This window comes from Armigeres subalbatus, unplaced genomic scaffold (assembly GCF_024139115.2).
Source record: "Armigeres subalbatus isolate Guangzhou_Male unplaced genomic scaffold, GZ_Asu_2 Contig155, whole genome shotgun sequence".
In the NCBI taxonomy this organism is placed as follows: domain Eukaryota; kingdom Metazoa; phylum Arthropoda; class Insecta; order Diptera; family Culicidae; genus Armigeres; species Armigeres subalbatus.
The window spans coordinates 173904-188473 of NW_026942340.1; positions in this window are offsets into that span (position 1 = coordinate 173904).

The following is a 14570-nucleotide window of genomic DNA, read 5'->3' on the forward strand; positions in this document are numbered from 1 at the left end:
GCTTCAGGAATGGTATTTGCTTTGAACATTGCATCAATCATGTGATGCAATTGTTCAGTTAAAAAATCAAAGTCGGAAGCAGTCATGCTACCTGAATCGGCAATATGACCATTATTTTCCGTTGGGACATGGGTATAAACCTCATTTTGAGAAAAGAAATTTTGTCTACCAGCAGCGATGTTTGCATACGTAGGTACATTGGAAAAATTGGAATTTACTGAAGTTCTTGCTACCCGTTGACGAGCGGCAAAATTTGTTTGTGAATTGTGGTGGGTATGAATTGCTCGACCGGTAACCGGTTTCGAAATTTGAGCGTTTGAAAAATTTCTACCCGTCGAATCTGGGATCCGATTGGAATTTCCCGTCATCAATTTTGCACGGAAATTCAAAACTGGTTTGCGTGAAGGGCATTCCCAGAAATTGGATTTATGATTGCCCCCACAATTAGCACATTTAAATTTATTGGAATCTTCTCTCACAGGACATGCGTCCTTGGCGTGAGAGGTTCCACCACAAATCATGCATTTAGCATCCATGTGACAATGTTTGGTTCCATGACCCCACTTTTGGCACTTACGGCACTGGGTGGGGTTTTGGAAATTTCCCCCAGGCCTGCGGAAATGTTCCCATGTAACACGGACATGGGACATAATACAGGCCTTTTCCAAACTTTTCATATTATTTAGTTCACTTTTGTTAAAATGAACTAAATAAAATTCTTGAGAAATGCCCCTCTGGGAAGTACCAGAATGGGATTTCTTTTTCATCTTAATTACTTGGACTGGTGAAAATCCAAGTAATTGAGAAATTTCAATTTTAATCTCATCCAGTGATTTGTCATCACTGGGGAGACCTTTCAAGACGACTTTGAACAATCGCTCAGTTTTGTCGTCGTATGTGAAGAATTTATGGCTCTTCTCAGTTAAATACTGAAGAAGACGTTTGCGATCGTCAAAGGATCCCGGCAAAACGCGGCAGTCACCCTTCCTAGCAATCTGAAATGAAACCTTGATCCCCTGAAGGTTACTCAAAATCTCATTCCTAAAGCCAGAAAACTCGGCAACAGATACCACAATCGGCGGAATCCTTTGCTTTTTCGCATGAATCGAATCACCTGGGCTAGATTCGATTTGCTCCATATCATCATTAATCAAATCGAACTGATTGCTCAGTTCGATAGGAGACAAATTATTTGCAATGTTAGAGTTTAAAGAATTTCCTGAAGTTTCCAGCTTTCTTCTATTTTATTCCGCGCTTTGGCATGACGGTCTTGAAACTTTGCTTCTTAGAAGGAAGTGGAGAATTCAAAGAACTCCCCTTCCTCTTGTGGCCGTGACCTTCTAAGAGTTTTTTTCCAGACCGGTGTTCTTGCAGGACAACCACCGCTTGTCGGAATTTTACTTCCACAAACGGGTCCAACGTAAAACGAAGGCACGGGTCCTTGCAAAGATCGTAACGGGATCAGTGGGTACAAATAGCGCTAAGAAGCACCGTTGAAATTAAAATAGCTTCGGGTAGTATTAAAAACTTCCTTCCGCAAAGAGAGAAAGAACCGCACAGCACGAAAGCACGATGCGGTCTGTCGATTTAAACTATTTCCACTTCTGTCTCTCTTTAGTTTTTTGGCTTTATGTTATCACATCTAACTTGCTCACCGATCGAATTGAGATTTCTTGATCGTCCAAATTTTATAAAAAAGATTTCACGGCCAACGCAACGCACCCGTTTTGAATCCATTGTCTTCAAAACAAAACCCCCATCAGTTCAGATGGAACCTGATGCACTGATGCAGGTAATCGCTATCAATTTTAGTGATGAGATTTTCTCGGCAAAGTTGTTACAGGAAATATTTGAATATTTATTTTAAAACCTACCAATAAGAGTATAACGTTTAACCTTTGCGTTCAATTTCAATGAAACAAGCTTAGCGAAATGTGGTATTATTGCTGATGACCAGATTCCAGCATCTTTTTAAGAGGCTTGGAGGGCTCCATTCAAAAGGATTGGTAGCCTGATTTCAAGAGGCCCGGAAACCACCTTCCATGAGGTTCAGAAGCCTCCTTTCAACAGGCTCGGAAGCCTTCTTTCCAGAGGCTCGAAAGCCTCCTTTCAAGAGACTCGGAAGCCTCCTTTCAAGAGGCCCGGAGGACTCCTTTCAAGAGGCTCGGAAGCCTCCTTTCAAGAGGCCGGGAAGCCTCCTTTCAAGAGGCCCCAAGAGGTCCCAAGAGACCTGGAAGCCTCCTTTCAAGAGGCCAGGATGCCTCCTTTCAAGAGGCCCGGAAGCCTCCTTTCATGAGGCCCCAAGAGGCCTGGAAGCCTCCTTTCAAGAGGCCAGGATGCCTCCTTTCAAGAGGCCCGGAAGCCTCCTTTCAAGAGGCCCGGAAGCCTCCTTTCAAGAGGCCCGGAAGCCTCCTTTCAAGAGGCCCGGAAGCCTCCTTAAAAGAGGCCGGGAAGCCTCCTTTCAAGAGGCCGGGAAGCCTCCTTTCAAGAGGCCGGGAAGCCTCCTTTCAAGAGGCCGGGAAGCCTCCTTTCAAGAGGCCCGGAAGCCTCCTTTCAAGAGGCCAGGAAGCCTCCTTTCAAGAGGCCGGGAAGCCTCCTTTCAAGAGGCCGGGAAGCCTCCTTTCAAGAGGCCGGGAAGCCTCCTTTCAAGAGGCCGGGAAGCCTCCTTTCAAGAGGCCGGGAAGCCTCCTTTCAAGAGGCCGGGAAGCCTCCTTTCAAGAGGCCCGGAAGCCTCCTTTCAATAGCCCTGGGAGCCTCCTTTCAATAGTCCTGGGAGCCTCCTTTAAAGAGACCCTGAAGTATCCTTTCAAGATGGTCGGAAGTCTCCTTTAAAGAGACCCTGAAGTATCCTTTTAAGATGGTCGGAAGTCTCCTTTTAAGAGGCCTATAAGCATCCTTTCAAGAGGCCCAGAAGCATCATTTCAAGAGGCCCAGAAGCCAACTTTCAAGAGGCCCGAAAGCCTCCTTTCAAGAGGCTCGGAAGCATAATTTCAAGAGGGTCGGAAGCTTCCTTTCAAAAGGCCAGGTGGCTTTCTGTCAAGACGTCCAGAAGCCTACTTTCAAGAGGCCCGGAAGCGAACAATATCCATAAAAATCCTCGAAGAGGCTGTTAGCCTCCCTTCTCGGAAGCCTCTTTCCAAGCAGCTTGAAAGCCTTCTTTTAAGATGCATCCTTTCAAGTGATTCGGAACCTTCCTTTAGGAAGCATGATGTATAAACTAAATTTGTATTGGGAAGTTTCAGGGAATAATGAACATTTGAGCCAACTTCATGGAGAGCCATATATCCCGTTAGTTTTAATAGATATGAATACTCTTATAGGTTACGTTAATTTTCATTCACAAAAAAGGGGTACCTCAATTAATGCAAAAGCTTCAAGGGGTACCTCTCCAGGAAAAGGTTGAGAATCGCTGATGTAGACTGCTGTCAGATGAATTAGATAAATAAATAAATAAATTTTCATCAAATGTATACTTAAGCTCTTTTTAACCTTGGAAATTCCGTTGCAAGTTCATTGACAATTTATCCTGAAATTCCTATCTGAATTTTTCAAGAACTACCTTAAGCAATTCCTCGTGATTTTTCTCGAGAGATCCTTAAAAAATGTCTCCATTAAAGTTTTTGATAATTTTGGGAAGAAATTATTGAACATTTCCCTCAGGAACTCCTTCATAATATTCTACATTGCTTTTGAATTTATTCACGAATCTCTTCAGAAATTCATTCAAAATTCCTTTAGAAGACAATTTTTTTTGAAAATACCTCCGCAAATTGCTTTTTTGTATTTTGCATTCGGAAATTCTGTTAGAAATTCTTTTGAAAATGTCTGTGGGATTTCTTAGAAATTTCCTTAAAAGGTTCCTTCTGTTTTTTTCCAAGAATTCTTTCGGTTCCTTTGGTTCTTCTGGAAATTCTTCCGAAAAACCTTCAGAAAATTCTTTAAGGATTTTTTTTCCGGAAATTCTTTTAAGAATTCTATCGGAAACTATTTCATTCTTTAATAAATTTCTGAATGAAATCCTAAAGGAATTTCCCTAAAACAACCTGAATGGATTTTCGAAAGAATAACTACATGAGTATTGAATTGCCGAAAAAAAAATCACATAGGATTTTACGAACGAATTCCTAATGAAATTTTGTGGAAGGGTTTCCAAAAAAGAATCCTAGATTTCTTCAGAAATTCCTTCCGGAACCCAACCAAAAATTACTTTTAAGTTTTGGCATATTTAAACCAAATTTTGATAAAAATATTCAGTTTTCGTGACCCAGTCTTACGCAGCCAGTGCTTATTTTCAGTTTTGTTGATTGAGATTTGTGCATACAAAAACGCGAAGTGCGGAATAAATTGTCCATTGTGGCTGTGATTAATGGATTCCATCATGTATGTCCTTCTAGGATCCAACAGTCATAGCAGGAGAATGAAGTAGCACTGCAAAATCTCTAAAGAAACTAGATATGCAGCCACTCAAACTTTTGTTGAAATATAGATAAGATGAAAAGTAAATCGACTATAACATTTTGAAATCAATTACTGATTAGTGTCGCCGGCAATTAACTATTGAATGTGCTGTTTGATGATTGGCAAACGTAAAATATTGCAATTTTAATCCAGTGCAGTCGATTTTCATACGGGCGTTTCGTACCGTGTGAATCAAAACTGCGTAAATCCAAAAATCCGCGTTCAAATTGTTTTTTTTTTCAGCTAGTGATTTTTTCATCCACGCCGGTTCGCACCGTCGCCGCCAGGGGAGAAGTGACCATCACGCAGCGCCGCCGATTATTTGACCGGCGCACAGGTCTAATGACGAGTTTAGTGATATTCCATTTAATTCCATCATGCCAAAGCCAAGTAGTCAAGTAGTACGAGCCTTACAGTTGATGTCGAAATACGAATATGTTTAGATTACAAGGTGACATGCGATCATCTTTATGCATATTCTACTTCGTGTGCAGCTAAATCGCCAATTGTAAAAAAGTATTTAAATTGTATGTTTAACATCTCATGGCGAATATCATTACTTGTTTTATTGGTGTAAACACGAATTCTCTTTGAAGGATATATATGTGTAATTAATTAATCGTTTATGATTTGAACGTAATGTAATCAAATTCTGCAATGTGAAATAGGTTATCAAATGTCGGTAAAAATCCCCGAAATTTCACGCTAACATCATAAAACAACGTGTATTTTAGGCTGGAGCCAGTATAATAACTGTTTGCTATCCTGCTGCATGTAACAAAGTAATGATCCCTTCCATGCTGACCACAACTGAGGATTCCTATCCTCAGTTATGCTAGCAACCACCGTTGAACATTTGGCGCTACGATACCATTCCTATTGGACATGGTTGCCTTGCCTTAGGGGAAACTACCACCACACGTAAACTTACCACCCATCGTCGGCAGATCCTTGCTGACGCCACACACCATCGCATATCCCTCTCAATTCTCTTTCCCTCTCACAACATACATCGCCCAGTGGTATGAGTGGGCCAGGGGAGGAAAGCCTTCATTTTATTTTTCTCTTCTCTTCGGTGTGTCAGCGATTTTTCCCGCACCTATGCCGGTGTGGTTGGCAAAATTATGCTAGTCGAAAACCATCAGCTCGGCATTCCCCGTTCACAGCTCGAGCTGCAACAGAGAGAATCGAGCTTGTTGTCTGCGAAGCTGTTGGTGACCGTCCGTGACACGCTTAGCAATTTTCTTAGGAACCAACACCACCGCCAGAGGCAGGGATCGCTGAAAGAATTTCTCTCGGCAGTCAATTCGACGATAGATATGGCTCTTGATGAAGTGGATCGGGAAATTGTTGCATTGTTGTGTTACTTTAATGTTGTGTTTATTCTGTTCGATTTTTTTGTGGGGTAGTTTATTTTGTTTAGTGGTTTTTATTTTAGTATGCAATATTAAGAGTTCGCGTGAAAGATGCTTCAAATTTAAAATGATGAATCTATAGGTAATTGAAGTAGTGTGTGAATCTGCAGAAGAAAACCTAAAAAATATATTTGCTGTGTGACTTCATCAATGAGATTAAGAATACCATTTTAAAGCCCTTTGTGAGACGGTCAACAGCTAGTTATTGAAAATCTAGACAGACGATTTATTACGCCTTGAAAGAACGCGTCAAGAAGAGAAGAGAATGGCGATTATTGATTCTGGATCGGCGACTCGGACCGACCAGGACCGAGGTTTGAACCTATTTAGTCGAGCTGAGAAATAGTAGTTTGTGCAACTAGTTGCAAAAAGGTGATTATTTCAGCACAAGGTACGTTCATCCAACGAGGCTTGCCGACTTGGATAAATACTATGAGTGCTGAAAAAATCGAGTTTAGCAACGAGTTGCACACGCTATGTTTTGCAATGACGAAAAATAGGTTTCAATATGATACATTGGGACCAAAATGGTTCAGTCTGATTTATTCACATTATCATTTGAGTCGAAAAACATATTGCTGCAGAAAACAGACAGAATCCATGTTATCATGCTACATTGCATGATCTATAAACCATAGAGCGATAGCTAAACCTCCCTTTGGAGAATTTTGATATCATGTCCATCAAACTATTTAATTTATTACACGACACAGAGAATACACTTGCTAATTGAGCAAAATGTGGTCATGTAACAGCTATTCTAATGTTGATTTTTTATTATGTAAAAGGAAAGAACCACTCTATACGGCCTTTGAGAGGTTTCACACTCTTTTACCTCACGAATACGTATGGTTTTATTGCTCTTTCAGTCACTAGACATTGATGTTTTAAATATAAGCCTTGACATTTCCTGAAATTCCTCGATGATTAGGCGTGACTGTTACTTGGAGCTCCATATTTTCCTTATACATATAGCCACATATAGTCTTATATATAGTCACAATTTAGTTTTGTTGATCAAAACTTTAGTTTTATATAAGTCTGTTAACTTTCATTTAGTGTTTTTGAATTGTATTGGTGGGGCCTCTAAAATTCCCAGCTTCTGCGCCAGACGGCCTAAGGTCGTCTGCCAGGAACTACTGATCAAAGTGCCCAGCTAACTTAATTGTTCAACCCCACAGCAAGACCACACTTGAAGACTTATTTCCCAATTCACTCAACTCACTGGTTCCCCAATTTCCGTATAAATTGATTGTGAATTCCTATTTCAATAAAGTTGTTGGCGACGTGTCAGAAGATTCATGGTAAAAGATTTATTCAAAAATAGTGCATATTTTCATGCTAACGCGATCGCGAATTAAGAACAAATTTTATTAATATTCTCAAGGCATTTCATTTTCCTATCGTTCCGTTTCGATCTACAATTCTAATAACGATCGCTTTCGATCGGATCTCTAACCTATCTGTGACGTCACGGTCGAATTTTTATCATGGTATGCGTTGTAGACTATTAAACTTTCTCTCTTTTTGTGGTTTTTCTGGCTATATACGTTTTACTAGTGTGTATCCTTAACAATGTATGGTACTTACGGCCTCGTACCTACTTCACCGTACCCTCCTAGACTGATGATGGGCCTTGACGAGCTGTATGCAGCCGATGGCGATCGTTGACGAACGTTGGCGCCGATAGTGCGGTGGCCGCCCGCAAGCGACGAATGGATGGACGCCGGCTTGGGTGTTCGTAGTCAAACGACGACGCCGATATTGTTGTGGCCGCCAGCAAGCGACGAATGGATGGACGACGGCTTGGGTGTTCGTCGGGTGATTGCGCAGGTCGGCAGCGACCGATCGGCGGCGCACCTAGCCACCCCCAGGACAGTCGAAAACGAACGGGTAGGATGCACTTAAAACGAACTACGGTGGTCGCTACGGGTATTGCAGTTGTCGCTAGGAGATAGGAAGGCGGACGGCTGATCTCGATTTTAGGTGGACGGAAGGTTGCACAATCTTGGCGCTTGGAAGTACGTGAGCCAGTGATCAATCCTGCTGGCGTGGCAATCTTCCCCCGCTAGATCACTCGCAGGAAACTAACCACCATAACACGGTGGGAATGCGAGGCCGAGTTTTCGTATACGTTGGCCGACGCTCTCCGGATGGCCTATTATGGCCCGCAGCCACGATGCTATAGGACGCACCCAGGCGGAATGATCTTTTGCTTCCCTCGCGCTTATTCGGTGGGTAGTTACCGAGGAACAGCCCAATTCTGCCGTTGACCGGCACGTGCAAACTAATATACATGAGAGAATTTTGGTTAGGATACACACTCACTTTCTACTAATCTGTACACAAATACCTTTCAACTGTCTGTTTGTTTCACGAATTTTAGTTTCGTTTATTCGGAACTCAAAACTGATTCTCGGTTCTGTTAAATAACAAATTTTCAAACTTAAGAATTTCATTCTTTTCACCAGATCATTGGACTTACAAAAAATATTGTCCATACTCTTCACGACTCACGATTTCGTAACTTTGGACAATAGTAAAATTGTAACACCTCTGAAAATATTAACAACTTTAATGATATCACTATAAAGATTCTCTTATTCTTATTTAACTACTTTTTAAAGGAAGAATTACGGCACGGTTTCACTTCACTGAATAAAACTTTTTTTTATAACTTTCTGACTCGGCGGTCTAGCAGGGAAAGATCGAGTATGTATTTCGTCCCCCACAGGAGACCTCGGTTTTTCTAGAATTTCGCATTTCCACAATTATTTCCGTTCTCTTGATTGGTATTAACCTTAGTAAAATTTTCTTGATAGATAATCCAGTTACTAGTCACCCATTAAACGCTCATTTACACTATCATCAAAATCCGCACTACTCGAGTCGAGCACTACATATTCTTATAGAACTTATCGTTTCTCTTTTGAAACGAACGTTGTTCGTTTCAGAATAACATAAGCATCGTAGATAACTAAAACTAAAATAATTATAAATTCACGATGCTCTGCCAGCTCTTGTTTACGTTCGATTTTATCAATTGATTGTGATTCAAAATTTAAAAAAAAACAACTTCTCAACTTTTGTTAAGATTCCCGAGTTAACGGAACAATCTAAAAATAAATAAATATTTCGCTAAAAAAGCCGCCAAACATAAACATTTTAACATTTAAACAAGTTAAACAAGTAGAAAGCTATTGCTTACAAATTTTCTTTTTTTTTCATACGAAGCATGCTTATTAACTGCCTATACCTAAAAAGGCATTTAATAACCTAAAAAGAAAACCTAAAAATAATGTAATGATGCTAATCTGAGATTGCAAACTGGCTTTTAACTTACGTTTTATTAGAAACTTCAATGAGTTTTGAGAATATGAGTTTTTACCAACACGAAAGGAAAGTTTCTAAAAACAGCGCGCTCACAATTGCTTATATTTTTTTGTTGTTTTACGTATTTTCTTGCATTTCAAGTAATCCGCTATGATAGCCCTTCAACTTTATATTTTTGCTTTTTTGATGTTTAGACGCAGCGGAGAACAACGTCGGGTATATGGGTCGAAGTCGACGGAACGATTGGTTCGACGAAGAGTGCAGACAGATTCTGGAGGAGAAGGACGCAGCGCGGGCGGTCGCGCTGCAGCAAGGTACCCGGCAGAACGTGGAACGTTATAGACGGAAGCGGAGACAGCAGACCCGCCTTTTTCAGGAGAAGAAACGCCGCCTGGAAGAAGCGGAGTGCGAGGAGATGGAACAGCTGTGCCGTTCTCAAGAAACACGCAAGTTCTACCAGAAGCTCAACGCATCCCGCAAAGGCTTCGTGCCGCGAGCCGAAATGTGCCGGGATAAGGATGGGAGCATCTTGACGGACGAACGTGTGGTGATCGAAAGGTGGAAGCAGCACTACGAGGAACATCTGAATGGCGCTGAGAGTACAGGCAGTGAAAGTCAAGGCAGCGGAGGAGATGACTACGTCAGTTCAGCGATGGAAGCCAACCAGCCCCCACCTTGAGGGAAGTTAAGGATGCCATTCAACAGCTAAAGACCAACAAAGCAGCTGGTAAGGATGGTATCGGAGCTGAGCTCATCAAGATGGGCCCGGAAAAGCTGGCCACTTGCCTGCACAAACTGATAGTCAGAATCTGGGAAACCGAACAGCTACCGGAGGAGTGGAAGGAAGGGGTTATATGCCCCATCTACAAGAAAGGCGACAAACTGGAGTGTGAGAACTTTCGAGCGATCACCATCCTTAATGCCGCCTACAAAGTGATATCCCAGATCATCTTCCGTCGTCTGTCACCATTAGTGAACGAGTTCGTGGGAAGTTATCAAGCCGGCTTCGTTGACGGCCGCTCGACAACGGACCAGATCTTTACTGTACGGCAAATCCTTCAAAATGCCGTGAATACCAGGTCCCAACGCACCATCTGTTCGTAGATTTCAAGGCGGCATACGACAGTATAGACCGCGTAGAGCTATGGAAAATTATGGACGAGAACAGCTTCCCTGGGAAGCTAACCAGACTGATCAAAGCAACGGTGGATGGTGTGCAAAACTGTGTGAAGATTTCGGGCGAACACTCCAGTTCGTTCGAATCGCGCCGGGGACTAAGACAAGGTGATGGACTTTCGTGCCTGTTGTTCAACATTGCACTAGAAGGTGTCATGAAGAGAGCCGGGTGTAACAACCGGGGTACGATTTTCAACAGATCCAGTCAATTTATTTGCTTCGCGGATGACATGGACATTGTCGGCCGAACATTTGCAAAGGTGGCAGAACTGTACACCCGCCTGAAACGTGAAGCAACAAAAGTTGGACTGGTGGTGAATGCGTCAAAGACGAAGTACATGCTTGTGGGCGGAACCGAGCGCGACAGGGCCCGCCTGGGAAGCAGTGTTACGATAGACGGGGATACCTTCGAGGTGGTCGAGGAATTCGTCTACCTCGGATCCTTGCTAACGGCTGACAACAACGTTAGTCGTGAAATACGAAGGCGCATCATCTGTGGAAGTCGGGCCTACTACGGGCTCCAGAAGAAACTGCGGTCGAAAAAGATTCGCCACCGCACTAAATGTGTCATGTACAAGACGCTAATAAGGTTGTCCTCTTCGGACATGAAACATTAACAATGCTCGAGGAGGACTTGCAAGCACTCGGAGTATTCGAGAGACGGGTGCTTAGGACCATCTTTGGCGGTGTGTAAGAAGACGGTGTGGCGGCGAAGAATGAACCATGAGCTCGCCCAACTCTACGGCGAACCCAGTATCCAGAAGGTAGCTAAAGCCGGAAGGGTACGATGGGCAGGACATGTTGCAAGAATGCCGGACAGCAACCCTGCAAAGATGGTGTTCGCTTCCGATCCGGCAGGTACGAGACGGCGTGGAGCGCAGCGAGCGAGATTGGCAGACCAGGTGCAGAACGTCAACGTGTTTATATCCAACGATTTGGTTTTGTTGACGTTGATGACTAAACCTGCCGAAGAGGAGCGCTCGGCAAGGTCGTTAGGCTTACTCTACATATCAGAGCGCCGTTGGGCGAGGAGTGCAACGTCATCAGCCAATTCGAAGTCGCAGTTTGGTTCACGGTCAATCCCACCTACCAGAATCTCGTCGATTACGATAAGGAACAGTAACGGTGATAGAAGACATCCTTGCTTCACACCAGCTACGACCCGAATAGGGTTGGACAAGATCCCATTCTGCTAGGTGGATACTTCTTAGAATCTCGGGCGGATGCTGCTCATAATCCCAATAGAGTTTTTCTCAGAACTTCTCCGTTATTTGCTACGACAAGATATAGTGAACAATAAACATCGAATATAATAAAACATAAGTTCGAAATTAAATATTCGTTCAGCAAATGATCATTTGAAAAAACAGCTTAAAATATTTTCTGTGAACTGATCCGAAAAGATGCCATGGCTTCTCGTGTCAAGTCCGGTACTGCAAAAACGGTACAATAGACTAACAGTCAGCTACGGCGATGCTGCCGACGGCTGCCTGCCCACGGTATTAACCTCAACATGTCCTCCGAGTATTTGTCTTTCATTTGCGTCTCACATCCAGGTATATGAGATGTTGTAGGATCTCCAAACTGTCCTTGAGTTTGGATCAAATGGACTACCGAATCTACCACGACTTCCATGATGTCGCCAGCCACGCTATGAACCTCATCATGTCCTCCAAGTATTTGTCCTTCATTTTCATTTCAAATTTAAACATGTGAGATGTTGAAGGATTTCCAAATTGTCCAGGAGCTTAAAATAAATAGTCTACCGAATCAACCACGTCTTCCATGATGTCCCCAGCCGCGGTATCAACCCAATCATGTCCTCCGAGTATTCTTCATTCTTTTGTGTCTCAAATTCATGATCATGTTCTGTTCTGTTCTTGTCCTGAAATTTGAATCAAATGGTCTACCGAATCATCCACGACATCCATGATGTTCCCAGCCGCAGAACCAACCTAATAATGTCCTCCGAGCATTTGGCTTTGACTTGTGTCTCAAATCTAGGTATTCGAGGTGTTGCTCGATCTTCAAATTGTCTTGGAATTTGAATCAAATGGTCTACCGAATCAACCTTGACTTCCATGATGTCCTCAGCCACGATATCAATCTCGTCATGTCCTACTAAGTATTTATCTTTAATTCGCATCTTAAATCCAGGCAAATGAGATGTTGCACGATTTCCAAAATTGCCCTGGAGTTGGAATCAAATAGTCTACCGAATCAACCACGACTTCCATGATGTCTCGGGTCACTTTCAGGGCTTTTTGGTTGGTTCAGGTCTAAGCTGTTTGATAAAAAACTAGCTGCCTGCTGAAATTGGCTCCTCTGTTTCGGAATGGTTCGCAAACGGGTATGTTTTTCTATAGGAAAGCAATCTTGGACCGTTGCTATTTTCGCTCTTCTTAAGCGATGTAGTCCTCAATGTTGGCGAACGCTACTACGACATAAAAATATATGTTGTCTTCGATAAATCGTCAGTTTGCATCAAGCTGCAGGGGCTCCTAAATATCGCTTCTCGTCTGGTGTTGGGCCAATCACATGATTTTGAGCGTGTTAAAGTGTTCCGTCGTAAGTTTTGATCGAAAGAAGTGTCCGCCCAACCATGCTTATTCTGTTCAAGATCTTGATACCGCGGCTAAGGATATCATGGAAGTCGTGGTTGATTCGGAAGACCATTTCATTCAAACTCCAAGGCCATTTGGAGACCCTGCAATATTTTTGGATGCCTGGATTTGAGAAGCAATTAAAAGACAAATGCTTGGAGCACATGATTAGGTTGATATCGCGGTTAGGGACATCATGGATGTCGTGGTTGATTTGGTAGACAATTTGATTCAAACTCGAGGATATTTTAGAGATTCTACAATATCTTATACACCAGGATTTTAGAAGCACATGAAATACAAATACTCAGTGGACATAATGATGTTGATATCGTGGCTAGGGACATCATGGAAGTCATGGTTGATACGGTAGACAAGGAGAATTTGGAGATTTTTGAGACGCAAATGAAAGATAAATATTCGGAGGACATAATGAGGTTTATACTGTGGCTGGGGATATCATGGAAGTCGTGTTTGAATTGATAGACCATTTGATGAAAGTTCCTGGATAATTTGGAGACCTTACAATATCTCATATGAAAACGCTAATGAAAGACAAATACTCGGAAGGTACGATTTGGTTGATACCGAGGTTGGGGGCATTATGGAAGTCGTGGTTGTTTTAGAAGACCATTTGATTCAATTTTCAAGACAACTTGGAGATCCTACAATATATCATACGCCAGGATTTGAGATGCAAATGGAAGATAAATGCTCGGAGGACATGATGAGGTTGATATTGGTTGGTAGGTAGGTAGGTTGATATCGATTCGGTAGACCATTTGATAAGAACTTCAGGACAATTTGGATTGCTTAAAACATCTCATATGCCTGGATTTGAAACGCGAATGAAAGACAAAAACTCGGAGGACATGATTTAGTTGATACTGCGGTTGAAGACATCATGGAAGTTGTGGTTGATTCGGAGATCATTTGATTCAAACTCCAGGACAATATATCACATGCCTGGAGTTAAGACACCTAATAGAAATCGCAAAATGATTAAGCTCGGAATCACAGAAGGATTTCGCTGGGAACCGCAGTTCGGAATTGCGGAAGGAATCCATTCAGAATCACAGAAGGATTAGTAATAACTACGTTCGGGATTGCAGAAGGAATATTTTTGATACTACCAAATTGTTCCATTCGAAATCGCAGAATGATTCCATATGTAATCGCAGATGAACTCAGTTCAAGAATGCAGAGGGATTTCGTTAGGAATAGCAGATGAATTCTGCACTGAGCCACAGGCGGATTCCATTCGAAATCACAGAATAATTCCGTTCGGTATCACAGAAGTATTCCATTCAGAATCGCAGACGGAATCTTCCGTTCAAACCGCAGGAGAGTGGTCGGAGTCGCCGAGGAATATTGCTCGGATTCTCAGAAGGATGCCATTGAGAACCCTTCGACACAGCAGATTTATTGCTTTATGAATAACAAAAGGATTACACTCAAATTCGCAGAATTATTCCGTTTGAAATCCCAGAACTTTTTGTTCGGAATAGTAAAAATATTCCTTCCGGAATAGCAGAAGAATTTCGGTTGGAATCGTGAAAGGACTACACGTTCGAAATCGCATAAC